General features: G+C 38.7%; 1 long non-coding RNA gene across 2 annotated transcripts in view; it reads left to right on the top strand.

Annotated features, from left to right (window-relative positions):
- The window catches only part of LOC145534882 (uncharacterized), a 228,723-nt gene that overhangs the window by 188,116 nt on the left and 15,205 nt on the right, over positions 1 to 25,402 (top strand). Inside the window, exons 4-8 of one of the 2 annotated variants that reach the window (XR_014075035.1) lie at positions 11,763 to 11,849; positions 15,378 to 15,585; positions 15,923 to 16,058; positions 19,471 to 19,764; positions 22,735 to 22,823. This is a non-coding gene — a long non-coding RNA (uncharacterized LOC145534882). The remainder of the gene's footprint in view (positions 1 to 11,762; positions 11,850 to 15,377; positions 15,586 to 15,922; positions 16,059 to 19,470; positions 19,765 to 22,734; positions 22,824 to 25,402) is intronic. The other variant, XR_014075034.1, reaches the window with a different exon arrangement.

The raw sequence follows: 25,402 nt of genomic DNA, 5'->3' as shown, positions 1-25,402 counted from the left end.
TTGTATTTTAGAAAAAGAAATCACCATTGAATACATATACATAAATATATTTTTCAGACTTTTTTGATCTAACATCATATTCTTATGATTTCTTCCTCAAATGTGTAACTGTAGTTCATCATTTTTATCTTCATTTTAGAATATGTGTGCTAAATAAATTTGCAGAGCATATGTATCCATTCTACTCTTCATAATCAATTAGCAGTTTTTTCCTTTTCATCTATTATAAGCAATATTGCTTTGAAATATTTTTATACATGTCTTTTATATACCTAGAAGTATAATTGCTAGATCATAATATACAAATATATTTATCTTTGATTAATTCTGCCATTTATTGACCAATGCTTGTGTAGTGAATGTTTGATTTAAAATCAAATTAGTGCCACCAATTTGTGGGGAAAAGCATAATCCTCTAATACCCATCACTAGAACAATTAGAAATACATTTTTAAAAATAGACTTTAATCCTTACCTCATATGAGTACAAAAATCAGTATGAGGTATAGCATAGTTTTAAATATCAAAGTTTTAAAATGAAGCTTCAAGAGGTTATATTAGAAAATATTAATATGTACAGTCAAGATTTTTAGGCAGAAAAAAACCTTCTGTAGTCTATAGAAAATGTGATACATAAAGGAAAAGATTAGTATAACTGCATTAACATTAAGAACTCCTCTTAAAATTAAAGCATAATCCACCAAGTGGAAGATATTCACAGTACAGGTAACTGTTGAACAGGGCATGAATCCAGAATGCAAAAAAAAAAAAAAATCTGCAAATCAATAAGGAACATACAGCATAATAAAAATTGGACCACAGCCTAGAATGGACACTTCACAAAAGAAGATATCCCAATACCAAAACAAACAAAGACTCAAAACCCCTAAAGTTAAAATCCAAATCAGGTACAACTACATGCACATCAGATTAGTTAAAGTTCACTAGAGAGGAAGAAGAGCACTGAGTTCTTTCATACACTGCTGGTGGAAGTATTACCAGTATCAACACTTTTAAAAAAGTATTTGGCATTACTTACTAAAGTTGTAGACATCTAAGTCTACATCAAACAATGCGTAGGATGTAGACAGGTACAAGAATGCTCATGAAAGTTTTATTCATAATAGCTCCAACATAAAGATAAGTCAAGTGCTTGGTTTAATAACAGCACAGATTGATAATATTGCATATCAAATGATAGAATACTATAGAGTAGAGGTTAGTAAATTTTTTCTGAAGGGGAAGTTAGTGAGCAGTGAAAAGGAAGGGACACTGTGGATGGGGAACTTTAAACAGTCATCAGTCCTCTGTTTTATTGCCTAAATAGAGTGTATCCAGCTGTTTCATCAAGCAATGCATTTTTCGTGAACTTTTTTGAAATATTTTATATCTCACAGTGAAAATGATTTTGAGAAATAAACAAATTCATTAAACATTTGATAAATAATCTTAACATTAGAAATCAGTTCAGTTCAGTCCCTCAGTCATGTCTGACTCTTTGCGACCCCATGGACTGCAGCTTACTCAAACTTATGTCCATTGAGTCAGTGATGCCATCCAAACATCTCATCTTCTGTCATCCCCTTCTCCTCCTGCCTTCAATCTTTCCCAGCATCAGGGTCTTTTCCAATGAGTCAGTTCTTCGCATCAGGTGGCCAAAGTATTGGAGTTTCAGTTTCAACATCAATCCTTTCAATGAATATTCAGGACTGATTTCCTTTAGGATGGACTGGTTGGATCTCCTTGCAGTCCAAGGGACTGTCAAGAGTCTTCTCCAACACCACAGTTCAAAAGCATCAATTTATCGGCGCTCACCTTTCTTCACAGTCCAACTCTCACATCCATACATGACTACTGGAAAAACAATAGCTTTGACTAGACGGACTTTTGTTGGCAAAGTAATGTCTCTGCTCTTTAATATGCTGTCTAGGTTGGTCATAACCTTTATTCCAAGGAGCAAGTGTCTTTTAATTTCATGGCTGCAATCACCATCTGCACTGACTTTGGAGCCCAAAAGAATAAAGTCTGCCGCTGTTTCCACTGTTTCCCCATCTATTTGCCATAAAGTGATGGGACCAGATGCCACGATCTTAGTTTTCTGAATGTTGAGTTTTAAGCCAACTTTTTCACTCTTCTCTTACACTTTCATCAAGAATCTCTTTAGTTCTTCTTCGCTTTCTGCCATAAGGGTGGTGTCATCTGCATATCTGAGCTTATTGATATTTCTCCTGGCAACCTTGATTCCAGCTGGTATTTCATCAAGCATGGCATTTCCCAAGATGCTCTCTGAATATAAGCTAAATAAGCAGGGTAACGATATACAGTCTTGACTTCTGCTTTCCCAATTTGGAACCAGTCTGTTGTTCCATGTCTGGTTCTAACTGTTGCTTCTGGACCTGCAAACAGATTTCTCAGGAGTCAGGTCAGGTGGTTTGGTTTTCCCATCTCTTGAAGAATTTTCCAAAGTTTTTTGGAATCTACACAGTCAAAGGCTTTGGCATAATCAATAAAGCAGAAGTAGATGTTTGTCTGGTATTTTCTTGCTTTTTTGATATTCTGACGGATGTTGGCAATTTGATCTCTGGTTCCTCTGACTTTTCTAATTCCAGCTTGAACATCTGAAGTTCACAGACCACATACTTTTAAAGCTTGGCTTGAATTTTGATCATTACTTTGCTAGTGTGTGAGATGACTGCAATTGTGCGGTAGTTTGAATATTCTTTGGCATTGCCTTCCTTTGGTATTGGAATGAAAATTAATCTTTTCCAATCCTGTGGCCAGTGCTGAGTTTTACAAATTTGCTGGCGTATTGAGTGCAGAACTTTAGCAGCAGCATCTTTTAAGATTTGAAATAGCTCAACTGGAATTCCATCACCTCCACTAGCTTTGTTCATAGTGATGTTTCCTAAGGCTCACTAGATTTCCCATTCCAGGATGTCTGGCTCTAGGTGAGTGATCATATGATCATGATTATCTGGGTCACTAATACCTTTTTTGTATAGTTCTTCTGTGTATTCTTGCCACCTCTTCTTAATATCTTCTCCTTCTGTTAAGTCCATACATTTTCTGTTCTTTATTGTGCACATCTTTGCATGAAATGTTCCCTTGGTATCTCTAATTTTCATGAAGAGATCTCTAGTCTTTGCCAATCTATTGTTTTCCTCTATTTTTTTTTTTTTGCCTTGATCACTGAGGAAGGCTTTCTTATCTATCCTTGCTCTTCTTTGAAACTCTACATTGAGATGGGTTTATCTTTCCTTTTCTCCTTTGCCTTTAGGATCTCTTCTTTTCTCAACTATTTTTAAGGCCTCTTCAGGCAACCATTTTGCCTTTTTGCATTTCTTTTTCTTGGGGATGGTCTTGAACACTGATTATCTGAAAAATGACAGAATGATCTCTGTTCATTTCCAAGGCAAGCCATTCAATATCACAGTAACCCGTCTATGCCCCAACCAGTAATTCTGAAGAAGTTGAAGTTGAACGATTCTATGAAGACCTACAAGACCTTCTACCACCCAAAAAAGATGTCTTTTTCATCAGAGGGGACTGTAATGCAAAAGTAAGAAGTCAAGAAATACCTGGAGTAACAGGCAAGTTTAGCCTTGGAGTACAAACTGAAGCAGGGCACAGGCTAACAGAGTTTTGCCAAGAGAATGCACTGGTCATAGCAAACACCCTCTCCTAACAACACAAGAGAAGACTCTATACATGGACATCACCAGATGGTCAACACCAAAATCAGATTGATTGTATTCTTTGCAGCCAAAGATGGAGAAGCTCTATACAGTCAGCAAAAACAAGGCCAGGAGCTGACTGTGGCTCAGATCATGAACTCCTTAGTGCCAAATTCAGACTTAAATTTAAAAAGTAGGGAAAATCACTAGACTATTCAGGTTGACCTAAATCAAACTCCTTACAATTATGCAATGGAAGTGACAAATAGATTCAAGGGATTAGACCTGATAGAGTGCCTGAAGAACTATGGATGAAGGTTCATGACATTGTACAGGAAGCAGTGATCAAGACCGTCCCCAAGAAAAAGAAATATCTCTCTATATAGATCTACATCTATCTATATACATATACCCATATATCCAAGACTGATGGCAAACAACTTAAAGACTATGTTTTCTTTGAATGTGTATGTTTCCAGTTCTCACATTTAAGTTCTAAGTATGTTTTGAATTTATTTTTCTGCATGGTGTGAGAGAACAGTCCAGTTAGATTTTTCCATATAAATGTACAGTTTTCTTAGCATCATTTACTGAAGAAGTTATCTTTCCCCTATTGTATATTCACGGATCACTGCCTTGTCATGGCAAAGGTGCTTGCAAAACTCAGAGAAGCAATGAGTCATGCCATGCAGGGCCACTCAAGATAGATGGGGCATAGTGGAGAGTGCTGACAAAACAAGGTCGACTGGAGGAGGGAATTGCAAAACATTCTTTGAGTATTCTTGCAGTGAGAGCCCCATAAACAGTATACAAAGACAAGATATGATACTGAAATATGAGCCCCCCAGGTTGAAATGTGTCCAATATGCTACTGAGGAAGTGCAGAGGGCAATGAATTACAGCTCCAGAAATAATGAAGCAACTGGGTCAAAGTGGAAATGATGCTCAGCTGTGGATGCATCTGATGGCAAATGTAAAATCTGATACTATAAAGAATAATATTGCATATGAATATGGAATCTTGGGTCTGTGAATTAAGGTAAATTGTATGTGGTCAAGCAAGAGATGACAAGAGGAAACATCAGCACATTAGGAATCAGTGAACTAAAATGGGCAGAAATGGATGAATTTAATTCAGATGACTATTATATTCACTACTTCAAGAATCCCATAGAAGAAATGGAGTAGCACTCATAGTCAGCAAAAGAGTTTGAAATGCAGTTCTTGGGTATAGTCTCAAAAATAGAATGATCTCAGTTCATTTCCAAGGCAAATTATTCAATATCACAGTAATTCAAGTCTATGCCCCAATGACTGATGATGAAGAACCTGAAGTTAACCAGATCTATAAAGACCTACAAGACCTAGAACTAACACCCAAAAAAGATGTCCTTTTCATCATAGGGGATTGGAATGCAAAAGTAGGAAGTCAAGAGAAACTTGGAGTAACAAGCAAAGTGGCTTTGGTGTACAAAATAAAGCAAGGCAAAAGCTAACAGAGTTTTACCAAAATAACTCACTGGTCATAGCAAACACCCTTTCCCAACAACAAAAGAGATAACTCTACACATCAGTCCATCAGTTCAGTCACTCAGTCGTGTCCGACTCTTTGTGACCCCATGGACTGCAGCACACCAGGCTTCCCTGTCCATCACCAACTTCTGGAGCTTACTCAAACTCATGTCCATCGAGTCGGTGATGCCATCCAACCATCTTATCCTCTGTCATCCCCTTCCCCTCCTGCCTTCAATCTTTCCCAGTATCAGGGTCTTTTCCAATGAGTCAGTTCTTTGCATCAGGTGGCCAAAGTACTGGAGCTTCAGCTTCAGTATCAATCTTTCCAATGAATATTCAGGACTGATTTCCTTTAAGATTGACTGGTCTGATATCCTTGCAGTCCAAGGGATTCCCAAGAGTCTTCTCCAACACCACAATTCTAAAGCATCATACTTTGGCACTCAGTTTTCTCTATAGTCCAACTCTCACATGACTACTGGGAAAACCATATCTTTGACTAGATGAACATTTGTTGGCAAGGTAATGTCTCTGCTTTTTAATATATTGTCTAGTTTGATCACATCTTTTCTTCCAAGGAGCAAGGGTCTTTTACTTTCATGGCTGCAGTCACCATCTGCATTGATTTTGGAGCCCAAGAAGATAAAGGCTGTCATTGTTTCCCTTGATTCCCCATCTATTTGCTATGAAGTGATGAGACCTGATGCCATGATCTTTGTTGTTGCTGTTGTTTTTAATGTTGAATTTTAAATCAGCTTTTTCACTCTCCTTTTTCACTTTCATCAAGAGGCTTGTTAGTTCCTCTTTGATTTCAGCCATAATGGTGATTTGCATATCTGCATATTTCCGAAAGGGTGTCATTTGCATATCTGAGATTATTGACACTTCTTACATGCTAAAAAGGCTATGCTCAAAATCCTCCAAATGAGGCTCTGATGCTTTTGAAGGATGCTGTGGTTCTGGAGAAGATTCTTGACAGTTCCTTGGACAGCAAGGAGATCAAACCAATCAATTCTAAAGGAAATCAATCCTGAATATTCATTGTAAGGACTGATGCTGCAGCTGAAGCTCCAATCCTTTGGCCACCTGATGCGAAGAGTCCAAAGATGTGATTCTTTGGAAAAACCATCATGATGGGAAAGATTGAGGACAAGGGGAGAAGCGGGTGACATAGGGTGAGATGGTTGCATGGCATCATTGACTCAATGGATATGAGTTTGAGCAAACTCAGGGAGATAGTAAAGTACAGGGAAGCCTGTTGTGCTTCGGTCCAGGGGTTTGCAAAGAGTCGGACATGACGGAGTGACTGAACAACAACACAGAAAAGACCTCAGCAGTATGTGAACCAAGAACTTCCAGATGTACAAGCTGGGTTTAGAAGAGGCAGAGGAATTAGGGATCAAATTGCCAATTTTCATTGTATCCTAGAGAAAGCAAAGGAATCCCAGAAAAATGTATCCTTCTGCTTCATAGTAAGCAAAAGCCATTGACTTTTGGATCACAACAAACTGAAAAATTCTTAAAGGAATAGTAGTAATACCTGACCAGCCTACCTGTCTCCTGAGAAACCTGTATGTGGGTCAAGAAGCAACAGTTAGAATCAGACATGTAACAACTGACTTGTTCAAAATTGAAAAAGGAGTACGAAAGGGCTGTATATTGTCATTCTGTTAATTTAACTTATATACAGAGTACATAATGCAAAATGCTGGGCTTGATGAGTTTCAAGCTGGAATCAAGATTCCTGGGAGAAATATTAACAATATAACAGATATGCAGATGATACCTCTCTAATTACAGAAAGTGAAAATGAGCTAAAGAGCCTCTTGATGAGCGTGAAAGAGGAGAGTGAATAAGCTGGTTTATACTCAACATTTAAAAAAAAGTAAGATCATGGCATCCAGGACCATCACTTCATGGCAAATAGATGGAGAAAAAGTGGGAGCAATGTCATATTTTCTCTTGTGCTCAAAAATCACTGTGGATGGTGACTATAGCCATGAAATCAGAAGACACTTGCTTTTTGGAAGGAAAGCAATGACAAGTTTATACAGTGTATTAAAAAGCAAAATTAAGTTGCTAACAAATGTCCATATGGCTGAAGCTATGGTCTTTCTAGTACTCATGCAGGAATGGGTGTTCAGCTCAGTTCACTTAATGCTCAGTTGTGTCCGACTCTTTGCAGCCCCATGAGTTGCAGCATGCCAGGCCTCCCTGTCCAACACCAACTCCCAAAGTTTACCCAAGCTCATCTCCATTGAGTTGGTGATGCCATCCAACCATTTCATCCTCTGTTGTCCCCTTCTTCTCCTGCCCTCAATCTTACCCAGCATCAGGGTCTTTTCAAATGAGTCTGCTCTTTGCATCAGGTGGCCAAAGTACTGGAGTTTCAGCTTCAACATTAGTCCTTCCAATGAACACCCAGGGCTGATCTCCTTTAGGATGGACTGGTTGGATTTCCTTGCAGTCCAAGGGACTCTCAAGAGTCTTCTCCAACATCTCAGTTCAAAAGCATCAATTCTTCAGCGCTCAACTTTCTTCACAATCCAACTCTCACATCCATACATGACCACTGGAAAAACCATAGCCTTGACTAGATGGACCTTTTTTGGCAAAGTAATGTCTCTGCTTTTTAATATGCTATCAAGGTTGGTCATAACTTTCCTTCCAAGGAGTAAACGTCTTTTAATTTCATGGCTGAATTCACCATCAGAAGTGATTTTGGAGCCCCCCAAAATAAAGTCTCTCACTGTTTCCACTGTTTCCCCATCTATTTCCCATGAAGTGATGGGACCAGATGCCATGATCTTAGTTTTCTGAACGTTGAGCTTTAAGCCAACTTTTTCACTCTCCTCTTTCACTTTCACCAACAGGCTCTTTAGTTCCTCCGCACTTTCTGCCATAAGGGTGGTGTCATCTACATATTTGAGGTTATTGATATTTCTCCTGGCAATCTTGATTCCAGCTTGTGTTTCTTCCAGTCCAGCGTTTCTCATGATGTACTCTGCATATAAGTTAAATAAGCAGGGTGACAATATACAGCCTTGACGTACTCCTTTTCCTATTTGGAACCAGTCTATTGTTCCATGCCCAGTTCTAACTGTTGCTTTCTGGCCTGCATACAGGTTTTTCAAGAGGCAGATCAGGTGGTTTGATATTCCCATCTCTTTCAGAATTTTCCACAGTTTATTGTGATACACACAGTCAAAGGCTTTGGCATAGTCAATAAAGCAGAAGTAGATATTTTTCTGGAACTCTCGTGCTTTTTCGATGATCCAGCGGATGTTAACAATTTGATCTCTGGTTCCTCTGCCTTTTCTAAAATCAGCTTGAACATCTAGAAGTTCACAGTGCACGTGTTGCTGAAGCCTGGCTTGGAGAATTTTGAGCATTACTTTACTAGCGTGTGAGAATGAGTGCAATTGTGCGGTAGTTTGAGCATTCTTTGGCATTGCCTTTCTTTGGGATTCAAATGAAAACTGACCTGTTCCAGTCCTGTGGCCACTGCTGAGTGTTCCAGATTTGCTGGCATATTGAGTGAAGCACTTTCACAGCATCATCTTTGAGGATTTGAAATAGCTCAACTGGAATTCCATCACCTCCACTAGCTTTGTTCGTAGTGATGCTTTCTAAGGCCCACTTGACTTCACATTCCAGGATGTCTGGCTCTAGGTGAGTGATCACACCATCGTGATTATCTGGGTCGTGAAGATATTTTGTGCAGTTCTTCTGTATATTCTTGCCACCTCTTCTTAATATCTTCTGCTTCTGTTAGGTCCATACCATTTCTGTCCTTTATTGAGCCCATCTTTGCATGAGATGTTCCCTTGGTATCTCTAATTTTCTTGAAGAGATCACTAGTCTTTCCCATTCTGTTGTTTTCCTCTATTTCTTTGCATTGATCACTGAGGAAGGCTTTCTTATCTCTCCTTGCTATTCTTTGGAACTCTGCATTCAGATGGGACTATCTCTCCTTTTCTCCTTTGCTTTTTGCTTCTCTTCTTTTCCCAGCTATTTGTAAGGTCTCCTCAGACAGCCATTTTGCTTTTTTGCATTTCTTTCCATGAAGATGGTCTTGATCCCTGTCTCCTGTACAATGTCACGAACGTCTGTCCATAGTTCATCAGGCACTCTATCAGATCTAGTCCCTTAAATCTATTTGTCACTTCCACTGTATAATCATAAGGGATTTGATTTAGGTCATACCTGAATGGTCTAGTGGTTTTCCCTGCTTTCTTCAACCTAAGTCTGAATTTGGCAGTAAGGAGTTCATGATCTGAGCCACAGTCTGCTCCCTGTCTTGTTTTTGCTGACTGTATAGAGCTTCTCCATCTTTGGCTGCAAAGAATACAATTAATCTGATTTCGATTTGACCATCTGGTGATGTCCATGTGTAGAGTCTTCTCTTGTGTTGTTGGAAGAGGGTGTTTGCTATGACTAGTGCGTTCTCTTGGCAAAACTCTATTAGCCTTTGCCCTGCTTCATTCTGTACTCCAAGGCCAAATTTGCCTCTTATGCCAGGTTTTTGTTGACTTCCTACTTTTGCTTTCCAGTCCCCTATAATGAAAAGGACATCTTTTTTGGGTGTTAGTTCTAAAAGGTCTTGTAGGTCTTCATAAAACCGTTCAAGTTCAGCTTCTTCAGCATTACTGGTAGGGACATAGACTTGGATTACCATGATATTGAATGGTTTGCCTTGGAAACGAACAGAGATCATTCTGTCGTTTTTGAGATTGCATCCAAGTACTGCATTTCGGACTCTTTTGTTGGCCATGATGACTACTCCATTTCTTCTAAGGGATTCCTCCCCACAGTAGTAGATATAATGGTCATCTGAGTTAAATTCACCCATTCCATTCCATCTTAGTTTGCTGATTCCTAGAATGTCTACGTTATTCTTTACGTTATTGAAAATAACTTTTTTAGGTTATTGAAAATAAAACATACTAGAATAAATAAAATAAAAATCAAACCCACTCACAATATAAGGATTGATCTTTTTTGAGAAGATTCAATATAGGTGCTAAAGAAGTTTTGTTTGAAAAGGAATAATTGGTACAAGTGAATATATTTCTTTAAACACAGTATTTCACAGCATCTGATGGACTTTTGAGAATATTAGAAAGAGCAATCTTTTGTTTCTTCAAGACAGAATTCTGGTTTGGTCTGTTTTCCTAAATAATTGAACAATGTTTGCAGACTATTTCAAAGGGTTTAGTCCATTTTCTACTAGGTATTACAGTCTCTATGTCCATCTTGATCTTGGATGGCCTCAGCCTACAGCGGCTTGAAGCACGATTTCAGTTCCTGGCTATAAAGTGAAGTCAGATCGCTGCAGAGAGGGGACTGAATCCTAGCCACTGGACCATCAGACACTAGTGGACAGCAACAAGGCCCCTGGCCTTTTGGTTTTGTTGAAATAAATTCCCATAAAGTTTGAATGTAGTGAGGCAAGTAAAGTATTTATTAAGAGGAAAAAGACACAAGTGGATAGATACACAGGCAGACTCAGAGAGAGAGAGTCACACCCTTGTGGTATTTTGAATCACTTATATGGGGAATTTCTTCTGGTTTCCTTTGGCTAGGCATCCTCCTTTGCCTGATTCTGAGTCCATATTTGGTTTATCTCCGGATTCTCCCGTGTGTGTGCACGTCTCTTAGTCAGAATGGATTCTAGTGAAGAGGCCTATGGGTTGATTGGCATCATTTGCTTTTGACCTCCAAGGAGCTTTTCTGTGCATGTATAGTTGACTAGAAAGGCCTCCTTGACCTTGAAAATAAGAAAGAAATACATGGTCTCTATTTTTCATTAGGGCAAGGCTCAGCTTTTCCCTTGGTCCTGCTATTTGAAGCAGGAGACAAACTCCAGCTGCTCAGCTTAGGGGCCCATCCATCTTCTGCCTCAATATTACTATATTTCTATATATTACTTGATTAAATATAATCATCTCTTCATTTATAGAAATTAAAAGATTTTATTTTTGATAGTCCAAATGTATGTGACAGACTGAATTTGTGAATTCCAGGCCATATATAAAAATAGAACTCTAGTCCACAACCTGTTGCAACCTGGCCTGGAAACCATCTCGTTATTAAAACAGACAACCCAGGAAGCCAGCCTTCTGTGAGTCATACTTGTAGGAAAGCAGGTTGATATTTCTAGTAATAATGCAGGAAGCAAGGCAAAAACTTCTTAACAATCAGTCTGAAATATCCAGGACCTGATAAGTAACTGAGGTCTTCCCTAATTTTTGTCCCCACTTTCAACTTAGGACTGACCAAAGAAAGCCCCTTATTCTAGCCTAACCAATACATACCATAGATGCCCCACTTTTGATTATCTCAACCACAGCTTCTCTAGGTCAATAGTCTACAAGGCATTTCTGAAGCCTCTACTTTCCCTACTATTAAGTTTCCCCACTCCTATGTTGGAGTTTCTGCCAAACACATGTAACGGTAGCTGACTCCCTTACTACAGCAAGCTCTGAATAAATGGCTTTTGCTTTTCCCATTTTGTTGGTCTTATTTCCACATAGGTGATACTAATATTTCTTTTTTCTCCCTTAAAACAAGACCCTGATGCTGGGAAAGATTGAAGGTGGGAGCAGAATGGAATGACAGAGGATGAGATGGTTGGATGGCATTACCGACTCAACGGACGTGAGTTTGGGTAAACTCTGGGAGTTGGTGATGGACAGGGAGGCCTGGCATGCTGCAGTCCATGGGGTCTCAAAGAGTCGAACACGACTGAGTGACTGAACTGAACTGAAAACATGGTATGTCCCAGATACTTAAATATGCTCCAGTTTTGCTTGTTTGTTGGGTTTGCTTTGTTTTTTGTAATGAAGAACCATGTGGAATCATAGTTACAATTTGCAGGACATTTCTTTTATTTAGGTATAGTAAACTATATTTAAAATCTGGTTAGATTGCTTTAACATAATAGCTCATTTTTGTTCCCTCTCTTTTATTCTCATTGTTCCTGATTACCTAAAGGGCAATTGTAGCTTTAATTATACTCTAATCTTTTCTGAAGATCAGGAACCTTGTAAAAGAAGAAAAAAATGTAGTTAATCTCTACTCACAAAGGATCTCAAAATATGTTTCATTATATGAGTCAACAGTTCCCAGTTGTTCTTTCTTCACAGCCCCTGTTTGAAAAGTTTCTTGATAGATGAGGAAACTGTAGTGCAGAGTGCTAGAATATGCAAGCTGTACATACTGATAGATAGAAAATTACAGTGTAAACTCCTTTGATATGCAATACACAAGCAGCAGAATTGGAATGTGATTCTGGCCTAATTGTTCCCCTTGGTAGATGGCTTCCCTTGGTTGCTATTTTAGAATCACTATAATCCTGGGGATTATGTTCATGAAATCTCTTCACAGCTAGTGTGCTGACTTGTATATTATATGTGTTTTCAGTTAAAGTGCTCTAAATCCTAGTTAGGTTGAGGACTTCAGGCTATTTGTAACTAAGTTACAAATGCTATGCAAATTTGTTCTTTTTCTTTCACAGAATATATTTAGCAACTACTGTAGGGAAATAGCAAATTAGCCAAGATGGTGTGGTCAGGTTCTTTCACCCCACATTTTGTAAATAATGACTATGTAACAGCTGAGATCATTTATAGCACTGCATATGCATGTCATGAGGTGCTTGCTTGGTCACGAACTACTTTGTGATGTATGCATGTGTGAGCTCTACCTAGAAAGCAGTGGCGTTTAAGGCTGCATCACAGCTGTGTCCCTTGGGTTAGCCAGGAGAGGAGAGAATATAGTGTGTCTGTTGCTATGGCTGCTGCGGCAGCCAGGAGAGAAAAAACATGTCTGCAGTTCCTAAGGCTCTTTGAATCTCCTTCCAGCCTCTTAGCTCATACTTTGCCTATCTTGGGTTCAACAAACAGTGCAGACAGAGTGAACAGCAAGACTTTGGCTTCACAAATAGGATCAGCAATACAATTGGTATAGTGGGCAGGATGAAGAGCAATACACCTACCTACCTTGCTGGGTCTCTGCAAAGATTTAAAGTGTAAAACGTATAGTTTGGTATATGCTCAAAGCTTAGCAATTTGTGTTTCTCCTGGTTTTGCTTTTCATCTTGCTAATGTCTTTAATTTTGAAGACAGATAACAAAGCATCTTTTTTTTCACTTAAACTAAGATTTCTCAAAATTAAAAACATTAAAACATTCTAAATCAGGGCAAAGAAACATTCCTTTTTTTTTTTTTTTTTTTGCTGTTACTGAATAACTTGGAATACTTCAAAGGTTATCTGATATTAAAACAAAAAAAAAGACACGTTCAGTTTTGAGGGGTGAAGAATGAACCACTTGATCTGAAGTCTTTCCTTAGCAACCATTAATCAGTTAAGAGTCAGGAATGGAGAAAGACTTACTGGCTTCGAAGTTATGAAACTGATGAAGTTTGTCTTTAATATCCTGCCACCCAATTCTGCCACATCCAATGGCTTTTTTGTTGAAAATTCATTAGAAACTAATGATAGTTATTCAAATACCAGTCACTATAAATCACCAAATTCCTCCCTTTGAGAACATTTATTTACATTAACAACTTTCATGTAGGAACAGAAACAAGATTGGTACCTGAATGAAGGAATTTGAGCCATTTGCAAGTAGAAACAGAAAATGTTTAGAGTAAAAGGGAAGGCCTTCTCTAAACGTCTAAAATTAGCCACTAGTAACGTTTGAATTTTTTTCTTTTCTACTGTCAATAATTTTTTTAATCCATTCAAGTAAAAAGATTAGTAGATTTAAGTTGAAGTGTAGGTGATTTAAAAGCTATGCATGCCTCTAAAAAGGCATTCATGAGAATGAATTTCAGGGCATATGCCGTAGCCCAGATATAGAACAGTACAGTTGTTAAATTATTTCAATAGCTATAAAAGTAAGTAAACTTATTAAATATGAAAAAACAAGACAACAAATGTGAATATAGTTTAAAAGCAAGTCACACCTATGGGGCTGTAGCAATGGAGTTCTCTTTAACGAGAAACCATCACATCTACTAAAATATAAACTTTCAAGAACAAAAGGAACAAGTAGCTCTTCTTACATTTTATTTGGAAGTAAGTGAAAAGAAAGTAAGCTTAAATTTTGCTGCACTAATACTATTTATTTAGGTGACTATGGCAGTAAAATTACGCAGTTTAGTTGCTTTATACTTTTGATATATAACATTTCTATTTATAGTAAAACAGAATTTATTAAACAGAATGTAGTATTTTCAGATGAGTCCATTTAAATGAATTTATTTACAGTATTTGGGATTAATCACAAAAAGAAAACCATAAGAAATTGCATTGGTCATTGTCAAGGAAGAAATTTGAACTCTGAAAAGGATAAACTCTGCAATATGATTGAATTGGAGTTCTTTGTTGATTTTTATTTTAAAGGCTTATCGTTGGTTCCAGCAAAATCTGTTTCCTTGATTGAAATTGTGCTTATGTGGATATAGCTGGTGAATATGTCTTTAGATATGCATGCAGGCCTTAAGAAATTTACCTATATTTGAAAAATGCAAAAGTATGTATGTTATATTTGGTATGTGTTTAGTAATAAGGCAAAGTTTTTAAATAGATAATTAGCTTATGGAATAGAAATGAGAGCATAAATGTTTATATTAAATTTCTAGCTTTTTTTCCTAGACATGTGGCCACTAGCCATATGTGATCAAGTCTACTTCTACATTCTATATATCAGAAAAGTGCAGAATAGTAGAAATCTTTTTAATTTAAAACAGCATGTAGGACTCTTTATAAACCCAGGAAATTTTATAACCTCTTCTGTTCTACAATTACACTAATGGTTCTACAGGTAACTATTTATACAAAAAGAGCATTAATTGTCCACTTATTCACTATGTATTGAACACACCCTGAGCTAGGTACTAAGTTAGGTGCTTAGGATACATTGATGACTAAGATTCAGTCCTTGACCATAAGGAATGTAGGGTTTAAGGAAACACTGACAGGAAGGCAGTGGCTACAGATAAGATCTGTGAAATGAAAATATTTCCTGCCTCATCAATAAACAAGAAATATCACAGACATCAGCAATTGAAAGTGAAAGTCGCTCAGTCATGTCCAACTCTGCGACCCCATGGACTATACAGTCCACGGAATTCTCCAGGCCAGAATACTGAAGTGGGTAGCCTTTCTCTTCTCCAGGGGATCTTCCTAACCCAGGGGTTCAACCCTGCTCTCCTGCTTTGCAAGCGGATTCTTTACCAGCTGAGCCACAAGGTTGCTGTCCTCCAAATGTGAATGAGGGCTCCCAACACTGCGATCCAGCAGATGCCTTCGCCCACCGCAGTGATTGCTGAGGAGCTTGGGGAATGCAAGAAGCAGCCATCTGCCATACCTGCTACTCCTTAAGGTGAACAGGAAATAGGATTTGGCCCCAGACAGCTGAGGTACATATGAAAGAAATGAATTCAGTGGGCCCAGGGACTTGCATCTTTCCATATATAGAATGCTAAATTCCTCAACCTAATATCTAATCTTTGATGTTCAGACTGCCTGCTCCCTATGTTGCAAACTTGTATATAGCCTGACTTCCCCCACACCCTCCTCTCCACCAACCCCCTGCCATGTCCTTGAAACAGTTTTCTCGGAGATACTGAGATTCTGCCTTCCGGGCTCAGAGTTCTAAACATTCCTACCAAATAAAACAACTCTACCTTCTGGTTGTAACTGTATTTTTTAATGAACAGCTTTGGTGACCAACATGAAGGGATCCAGAGCAGATTTCTCTCCTCTACCTGAACGCTATGAGAAACCAGAGCCATGGTACCAACCGAGGCCGCTTGTACCCATCACCACCTCCTCTGGAATTCTGGACGGATTTGAGTAAGTCTCTCCTGGTTCTTGGATTTCCCATATTGGTTGAGATTCTGAGTTTTTTATTTGGTGGGGAATAGCAGGTATCTTCCCCCTCTCAGTTAAGGTACTAGGGGACGGGGCATTTGAAAGACACTGGGGATATATCCACGCAGGGTCTAGATACTGGGTGGTGCTCAGTTGAAAAGATGCTGAGGAATGCCCACCCTGTTGAAAGATGCTGGGTAGGGGAGGGAGAATACCTGGGCCTCAGTTGAAAAACTCTGATGGTGGCTCCACTGTAGAAAGACATATAGAGTTGATAATTGCAAATATCTAGTTAACTGGAGAAATTAAATCTTGTCCTAAATATTGAATGGGCCCTTTAATGCATATGCAGTTAAAAATTAAAAATTGGCTTGGTAAAACCTTAAACAAGGCCTTGTAGAGGGAAGCTCAGATTTCTCTGTGTCTTTGAGATGAGAATGTTCTATCTGATCTTCTTAGGTTGGTCTGTTGTGGTTTTATTCCTGTCAGCCCTATAAGAGGTCTTTTTGCATTATTAATGATTTGCATCTGAGATGTTATTTATTGGTGGCCAAATGATTGATCCTTTTAAAATTAGAGAAACAAACAAATTATTAAATCTAGAGTCCTCTCATTGTAAACAACTGTTTTGTTTGAATCTATAAAACAAAAGTCAAATTAACCTAAGAACTTTTTATTTTAGAATAAGAAACACAAGTTTAGGAATCTTCATTGAGGCCTTCTTAATGGGTCTTATAGATGCTAATAAGAGCAATTAATAATATTAAAAACCAAAAACTTGGGGGGAAAAGTGTTATTTCAAAGAGGTAAAAAAAAAAAATTAAGGAGTTACCTCAAATGAATAAAAAATTATTTGGGTAGTTATCTAGAATGGGGTAAATAAAACACATTTACGTGATTAAAGAAGATTCAATATTATTAGAATACCTAAAGTTAATGAGCCAAAAGGGACCCCTTACTGGTCCTCAACATTAAAAGCTAAGTGAGTCTGTTGTATTTACCACAGTTTTAAGTTATATATTTAAGGAACTAGAAAAATTTACATTGAGATATCTGACCAATTATTTTGGGACAGGTAGGCCAAAGGACCTGACTTAATCAGTTCTCTCTGACTCTAGGGATGCCAGAGCCTTTTATATAAAAACAGGCAAAATAGGGAACAAAAAGAAAAAGTCCCCTAAACTCTCCTCTAAGAACAGAGCCTGTAGATTGGAAACTTATGAAAACTAAAATTAAATGCATAGAAGTTGGCAGCATTTAGATAAAGGTCTATAAATTGGTTTATCTAAATGGGCTTTATAGAAGGTGGTTATAGGTCTTATTTAAGTTATATTATGGGATAAACAAGGCATATAATTTGCCACTAAGGAAATATTAACTAAACGTACTGAGGAAACCAATAGTCACCTGAGCCATACCATATTAGTATAAACTGAGTACTAATAATTGAACTGTGGTGTTGGAGAAGACTCTTGAGAGTCCCTTGGATGGCAAGGCAATCCAACCCGTCCATCCTAAAGGAAATCAGTCCTGAATATTCATTGGAAAGACTGATGCTGAAGCTGAAACTCCAATACTTTGGCCACTTGATGCAAATAACTGACTCATTTGAAAAGACCCTGATGCTGGGAAAGATTGAAGGTGAGAGGAGAAGGGGACAGCAGAGGATGAGATGGTTGGATGGCATCACCAACTCGATGGACATGAGTTTAAGTAAGCTCCGGGAGTTGGTGATGGACAGGGAGGTCTGGCATGCTGCCGTCCACGGGGTCGCCAAGAGTCGGACACGACTGAGCAACATATGACCCAGCAATCCTACTGCTGGGCATATACACCGAGGAAACCAGAATTGAAAGAGACACGTGTACCCCAATGTTCATCGCAGCACTGTTTACAATAGCCAGGACATGGAAGCAACCTAGATGTCCATCAACAGACGAATGGATAAGGAAGCTGTGGTACATATACACAATGGAATATTACTCAGCCATTAAAAAAAATACATTTGAATCGGTTCTACTGAGATGGATGAAACTGGAGCCCATTATACAGAGTGAAGTAAGCCAGAAAGAAAAACAACAATACAGTATACTAATGCATATATATGGAATTTGAAAGATGGTAACGATAACCCTATATGCAAGGCAGAATAAGAGACACAGATGCATAGAACAATTTTATGGACTCTGAGGGAGAAGGTGAGGGTGGGACGTTCTGGGAGAATAGCATTGAAACATGTATATTATCATATGTGAAACAGAACACCATTCCATGTTCGATGCATGAGACAAGGGCTCAGGGCCGGGGCAATGGGATGACCCAGAGGGATGGGATGGGGAGGGAGGTGGGTGGGGGGTCCAGGAAGGGGAACACATGTAAACCCATGGCTGATTCATGTCAATGTATGGCAAAAACTATTACAATATTGTAAAGTAATTAGCCCCCAACTAAAATAAATAATTATTAAAAAAAAAAAAAAAACGACTGAGCAACTGAACTGACCTGAACTGAATATCCAAAGGCTAATAAAATAAAAATAGGGTTTTGGCTTTGGTTTACTTTAAAAACTCAAAAAGATCCTTGCTAAATGCCTTATACAAACCTTTGAAGACATGATAAGTTAAAACTCTAGTTATAAAACATAGAACTTCATAAATTAAATTTTAGTTTGATAAAAATCTTGCCACTGATTTTTGCAACTTTAGGCAAAAACTAACAAACAAAAACCATTATTTGACTCTATGCTAAATACATTCCCTATTTGGTGTTTACCCTTACCTTCCCCTTATAGTTACTTATCAGAAAGAAGGCTGCAAAGCATAGAACTGCCAAGCTCAATTCCTGGGTTGCTGACACCAGCTTATGGCTGTCTTTGAAACAATGCAAGAGGAAGAAATCAAGATCCTGTCACCTTTATTCCTCATCACAGACTCCTGACTGTGAGCCCTTATGTTACAGAAGCCCTGAGACTCCTAAAGGGTGGGGGCGCAGATTTTGAGGCATGAGCATACTGTGACCCCCTTTCCACCCGCTGGGAATGAAAGTCACCTTTCTATTTCTTCCAAAAACAACAACAACAACAAAAAACTAAACAACTGCCTTCGTCTCACAAATGTCTAAACCAGAACATGAATGTAGGCTGCAATGACCTAGACTAAGCCCAATTAAATAGGCAGGACCTACAAAACCATAGGAAAAAAAGTGGCAGTTTTAAATCTAAACTTCTGAAAAATGATGTTCCCCCAGCCTGAGGTGGGAACCCCCAACTAGAATACTAACCCCCATCTAAAATACCAACTTTCTGCCTTCTGCCTCTGTTACCTTGCTTAAACAGCTTTTGCTCACCACTCACTACCTCCGTTTTTGTTATCTTGCCTTCTCATCGCATCTGCAGGAACCTAAGCTTCCTGGGGAGGCGGGATCTGAGCTGCTTGAGCAGGGAAGTCCTGACGATAGGGAAGTCTGTGCTGTATAAGATACCCAGAACAAAGCCTGGGCCCTCAGCCTCTGAAGGAGATGCCACTGATCCCGCGCCAGTGCTGAATAAACCCTGTTGTTCTGCATCTCCGAGTGCCGCTTCTTGTCTCTTTCCGCCTCCATGGTTTCTATAACAAGCCAAAACTTATAGATAGTAAGCCTTAGTCATCTGAGCAAGCAACTTTAAAGTACTCAAACTGTTTGTTAACAGGTAAGTTTACATAAATATTATAATACCTGGTTCATATATAACCTTTCAGTAAAGCCATGAGATCTCTAGTTTGTATCTGTGTACACATTATACAAAGGAGATATTTCTACTTCTAAAAGGTATTATTAGAATTGGATTATAAGAGCTCTATTGAATTTTAATAAAAAGTACTTATGTTGCAGTGAAGTGAAGTGAAGTGAAAGTCAGTCAGTTGTGTCTGACTCTTTGTGACCCCATGGACTATACAGTCTATGGAATTCTCCAGGCCAGAATACTGGAGTGGGTAGCCTTTCCCTTCTCTAGAGGATCTTCCCAACCCAGGGATAGAACCCAGGTCTCCCGCATTGCAGGGGGATTCTTTACCAGCTGAGCCACAAGGGAAGCTCAAAAATACTGGAGTGGGTAGCCTATCCCTTCTCCAGAGGATCTTCCTACCCCAGGAATTGAACCAGGGTCTCCTGCATTGCAGGCAGATTCTTTATCAACTGAGCTATCAGGGAAGGCAAGCTTTGAAAACCTCAGGTTATCTCCATTTTTACTTGCAATCCCTAGCCCCTTTCAGTGTTTTTCAGATGGCTACCACTGTTTTGGCATTAAATCCAAAATGAAAATATCCAAACACAGCATTATCCAATAGAACGTTCTGCAATGATGGAAATACTCTGTGTCTGCACTGTCCCATATGGCAGCCACTAGCCCCGGATGAACACTGAGTGCTTGACATATAACGAATGTGCCTGAGGAACTGAATTTTTAATTTCACTGAATTTTAATTAATTTAATTTTAAATAACCACCTGTGCCTAGTGGCTATCATATGAGAGAGTGCCTGTCTAGAGGAAGACAAGAAACCTTGAGTGTCAAGAGTGGGGAAGTTTTTCCTAGAAGTCCCCCAGCAGATTTTCCCAGGTGTCTCTTTGGTCAAAAGCCAGTCATGTGCCTACTCCTAAATCAAATATTGGCAAGGAAAGCCATTTCCACAGGTAGCTTAAAATAATCAGGATTCCGTGCGGGCTCAGCAACCCTTGCCCTGGCAGGGCCGGGTGGGAGCAGGTGGCTGGACTTGGAGGGGCTCAGAGGAGCCCAACCGCCATTGGTGGGTGAGGGGGCCGGGCTGGAGCTAGAGCCGAGGTGGCGAAGCTGCTGGGTCCTTCATGGTCTCTCTCCTTCGTGTAGTTGATAGTTTTGACAGTGTCAAAAGTGAGGAAGCCGAATCTGACCCCACAATGGAACTGTTTCTTTGACTTGCTTTTCATTGCTTTTGTTATTGTAATCATACAGAATGGTTTGCCTCAGAGAATCCTGCCCCTCTGCCTGACTGTTAAACTAAAATGCTTTTGTTCAGAACCCTGTCCACCTGAGAATGGCAGGAATGGAGAAATTAGAACATCCCCTGCCTGAGGCTTGCCATTCTAGATGTTTGCAAGAGTGATATCCTTTTTACTTTGCTCTATCTTTGATCTTTAAGAGAACCTAACATCCAGACCCTAATAAGATGGTTGTTTTGAGGTGCTAGCCTGCCATCCTCTCTGTCAGTTGCTTTCTGAGTGAGGTCATTTTCTTTGCTCAACATCTCATCTCTCGGATTCATTGGCCTGTTGTGCAGTGAGCAGAGGAAGCTTGGACTTGGTAACAGTTTGGTGAACCAGCCAGGAGACTTGCTGCTCATGGCAGGCCGGCCCCAATCAGGGAATATTGGGACAAGATCCTAGCAGCTACCGGGGCTATTTGTCCTGAGGTTCTTTCCTTCAAGATTCCCTGAAGTGGCACTGGCTGCCCCCAGTGCTTGGCAGTTAAGATAAGGAACCAACAAACTTCTAGAATTGACAGACTCAATTTCATTTGTAGGGTAAGTCTGCCCAATTTGATAGTCTGTTCAGCCTGTTCACTTCTTTTGTGTGTCCTTTTGTGTTAAGAGCTGACGGGCTCAATTTTGGAGGGTAAGTCACTCCATTGTACACACTGGGAACATTTTTTCCCCTCAATCTGGGCTTTTCCTTTACAGGACAAACCAATTTGCAGAGGGGAGGTATTGTTGGACTCTACCCTGAACTGGTTCATTAGGAAATATTCCTTGTGGGTCAAGCCCACCCTGGTTGGAATTAGCTTTTTTGTAGGGTAAATTTATTTACCTGATTTGGGAATGGGCCAGTTGGAACCAGTTCCTTTGGGAGCTAGTTCTTGTGGGAGTGGGTAGCCTAGTTGGAATTAATTCATTTGTTTTATAAGGTAAATTTATTTACCCTATTGGGGAATTGGTTTGTCTGTATGTATCAATGCTGGAATCTGTTTGTGCTGTTTTTGTTGGAATTTGTCTGTGCCTTTTGTGTTTTGTTGTTTTAAAGCTTGTAAAAATGGAAAATATATCATCTATTCCAAAGAAAAGATCTTCGGAGTGCATATTAGGTATGTTAAAATCAGAAAAGCAATGACCCTGAATGGCTCACAATTAAACAATCTGACAGTCAGAAATGCTTTTCAAAAGAGAGGAACACTCATAATGAACCTGCTCAGGGAGCTCCCTTGGCCTTGAAGCAACCGGTTCTAATTTCCTCTACAGGAGCCCCAGGTAACTTTGACAGTGGGGAACAAGTTGATTGACTCTCTGACAGATACTACTCTCTTTTGTAAATTAAATGCCCAAATAACCTTTTCCCCCAGAACAGCTTGACATGAGGGTCCTACTGGAGCCTTTTCAATCTTGTCCAATCTGGGGAGCTTCAGCTCCCATCCAGGGGACTTTGACAACTACTTGGGGAGTTCTCCCTTTGAAGGGAAACTTTCTTTATAAGGCAGAAAGGCCACCAGTCTAATGGGACTGGAAAGTCATGTTAATGTGACTTTCTGGCTGGTTAGGTTTTGGTTTATGCTGGTTACTTTGGTAATGCACAGACATCTGGTACTAACTGCTTCCTCTATGTCTTCCTCTACCGTTTTCTCATTTCTTTCTCTGCGAACCCTCTGTAAACAGGCGAGTAGCTATGGAAGCAATTAAGGAACTCTGGCCAGGGTTCTCTCTGGTGTGTTCCAAAGGCCCACAGCCCACTGCCACTCAAGCAGGTGAGAGCCCTCCTTTCCTCCACCTCCCTTAAGCTGAGGATCAGGTCAGTGGGATTACAGGGAGGATTCCTCAGTCAGTCTTCCCTATCTTTCCTGTTGCCTTTGTTTTTTTCCTCCTTGGTCCAGATTGATTTGTGGGAGCCTGACTGTTGCCTCTAGGCTTCCTGGGAGGCCATCTCCCTTAAGCTAGAGGAGGAGAGTAAAACTTACGTCAATCCTTACTGGGGAGGCCACCCATTTCTTTGGGGAAAGGAAAGAAAAAACAAAACTGTCCTTAGCTTACAAAGGTAGTCTTTATAGGACCAGAAAGGTGGTTCCAAAAAATCTTTCTACCACTCCCCAAACCGTCTCTGCTCATCTTATAAAGCTTGTAAATATTAAATAAAGGGGAGACAAAGTCATCTCAGAACTTGCCAGTGTCTTTGAGATGCAAATGTCCTCCTTGGTCTTCTCAGAAATCTTTACCTCTGCTGTCTTTCTAATACAAATTTTAGAAAAGGTAAAGTAATTTAGAAATTTGCTTGTCCAACGTAATAAAAGTTGCTTTTTCTACCAATATTGATATTTAGCCATCAAGCCAAGTGAGCCTGACTTGTTTCGTCTGTGAAAATCACAATTATAATCCAACCTCTTCTGTAAACTGTTGGGTTTTACATTGCTGTACCTGTCTCAGAACTGAAATCTTGATGTAAACTTAGGCCTTGCTGTTTACATGTTTATATCCTTTTTTGGATAGCACTGCCAGGGTTGATTTATAAAAAGAGCTCTATTTAATTGGCTTAAATAACGGTAATAAGTACTTATAAACAAACCAAAAAAAAAAATCTCATTACAAGAAAATCAAGTTAAATGAGTTTCAGGTTCATGTGAACTGGGAAATATTTAATATTAAATTAGCATCTGGTATTAATGTTTAAGTTTGTTGATCTGATTATAATAATATAGACAGGCCTTGAGTCATCAACATATTAAGTATATTATTAAGTATAATGCTTTCATTGTGCCTAGGTTTTAACATAAATAAGGTATTATATCTGTTACAAATTTGTCAGCCAAAATGTACCTAAATGTGGAAAAAGCTTCAAGAAAACTAAGATATGTGTTTTCAGTAGAAGAAGGTGTAAGAAATAAAAAAAAAACTGAAAAGAGTTATGCATGATCAGGATTTCCTGAGACTTGGATTTGGAATTTTTCTTTCTGTTCAGAGAAAAATTTTATAATTTTTGTTAAACAAAGAACATTTAAGGAAAGAAATTACAAATGAGAAGAGTTTTGAGTAAACTTTTAGAAATATATGTTTTAGGCTCTCTCCAGGTAATCTACAACTTGAAATTTAAAATTGTGCTGAAATAAGTTAAGTGATGAAAGGTTTGTGAAAAATGGACCCCAGAAAGTGTTTTGTACATGATTAGTCAGGATTGACTAAGCCTAAAATAAGTTTAATTCAGCAAGTGAAACTTAATGTAAATTTGTTTTTTCTCTCTGTTAAAACAGGCAAGTTTTCTGAAGATGCTAAACTGCCTTTGATAACAGAAATTAAGTTTTTTGCATTTTAAATAATCTGTATTTGCCTTTGAGATCTTCTATTGTCACTTTGGCTAAGTTTCACCGTGATCTATGGTCCCGCTGTATTTTAAAATGTTTTGGTATTCCTTTGACAGGGTTTCCTAAATCAAATTATAATAATGTTCCTTTGACCTCTAACTAACCTTGGGATGCTTCAAAGGGCCCCTGAGGGAGCCGAAAGGGAGATATTAAACTCATCAGTTTTACTTGGTATGTTAAGCTAGTCATCAAACGAATAAAAAAATTTAAGTTATATGGTAAATGGTGCAGATATTTTACAGATTATACAGAGTTCCTAAAAATCTGATATGTATTGGTAAAATATTACCAGCCATAATTTTAGTTATCTAAAGGTGTTATATGTAGCAGCAGTAATCAAATTTAAACTTGCCTTCTTTAAGTCTTTTGTTAGCATACACAGTTATGGTTTCATTCTAATGCCTTTGCAAAATGTCTCCTCTTAAAGATTTATAAAAAGAACTTTACAAGTTTCTGACTTTCAAAACATTAATCCTGAATGGAGTAAAATATCTGAAAAAATCTATTGAAAGGTCTGATGACTTCATAAAACTGTTAACAAAAGGATTATCTACATAAAACTGAGTAAACTAGTAACTATGGTTTATCATTTTTATGGTTTCTATCTGAAAGGATTATTGGTTTAAATCTGTGTTTTCTAGGTGTAAGAAAAACTTCTCCTTCAATTACTTAGGACTTCCAATAGTTTGGTAGATTATGCCTTTTGGAACATATATCTTTCTCTCTCTACCTGGTTGATCCTGCCAGTAACATATGCTGGTCTCAAAGGTTAGGCCATGCATAAGTGTACATGGCCAATGCAGTGAAACTGCAGATAACTTATTAAATCAGTTATGGCTTATTTGGTCACTCGATTATTGCAACTGGATTACAACTAGCTATAATATAATATTATAGTTCTTTGTTTTCAAATTGCGCTTTGTGTCTCTCTGCTGCACTATGTCTCTGTCTGCATTACTTATATTCTGTTTAAT

Source organism: Giraffa tippelskirchi, chromosome 14 (assembly GCF_054371585.1).
Source record: "Giraffa tippelskirchi isolate mGirTip1 chromosome 14, T2T-mGirTip1v1.2.pri, whole genome shotgun sequence".
In the NCBI taxonomy this organism is placed as follows: domain Eukaryota; kingdom Metazoa; phylum Chordata; class Mammalia; order Artiodactyla; family Giraffidae; genus Giraffa; species Giraffa tippelskirchi.
Note: the sequence above shows the minus strand (reverse complement) of the source record. Positions and strands in the feature narration are given on the sequence as shown.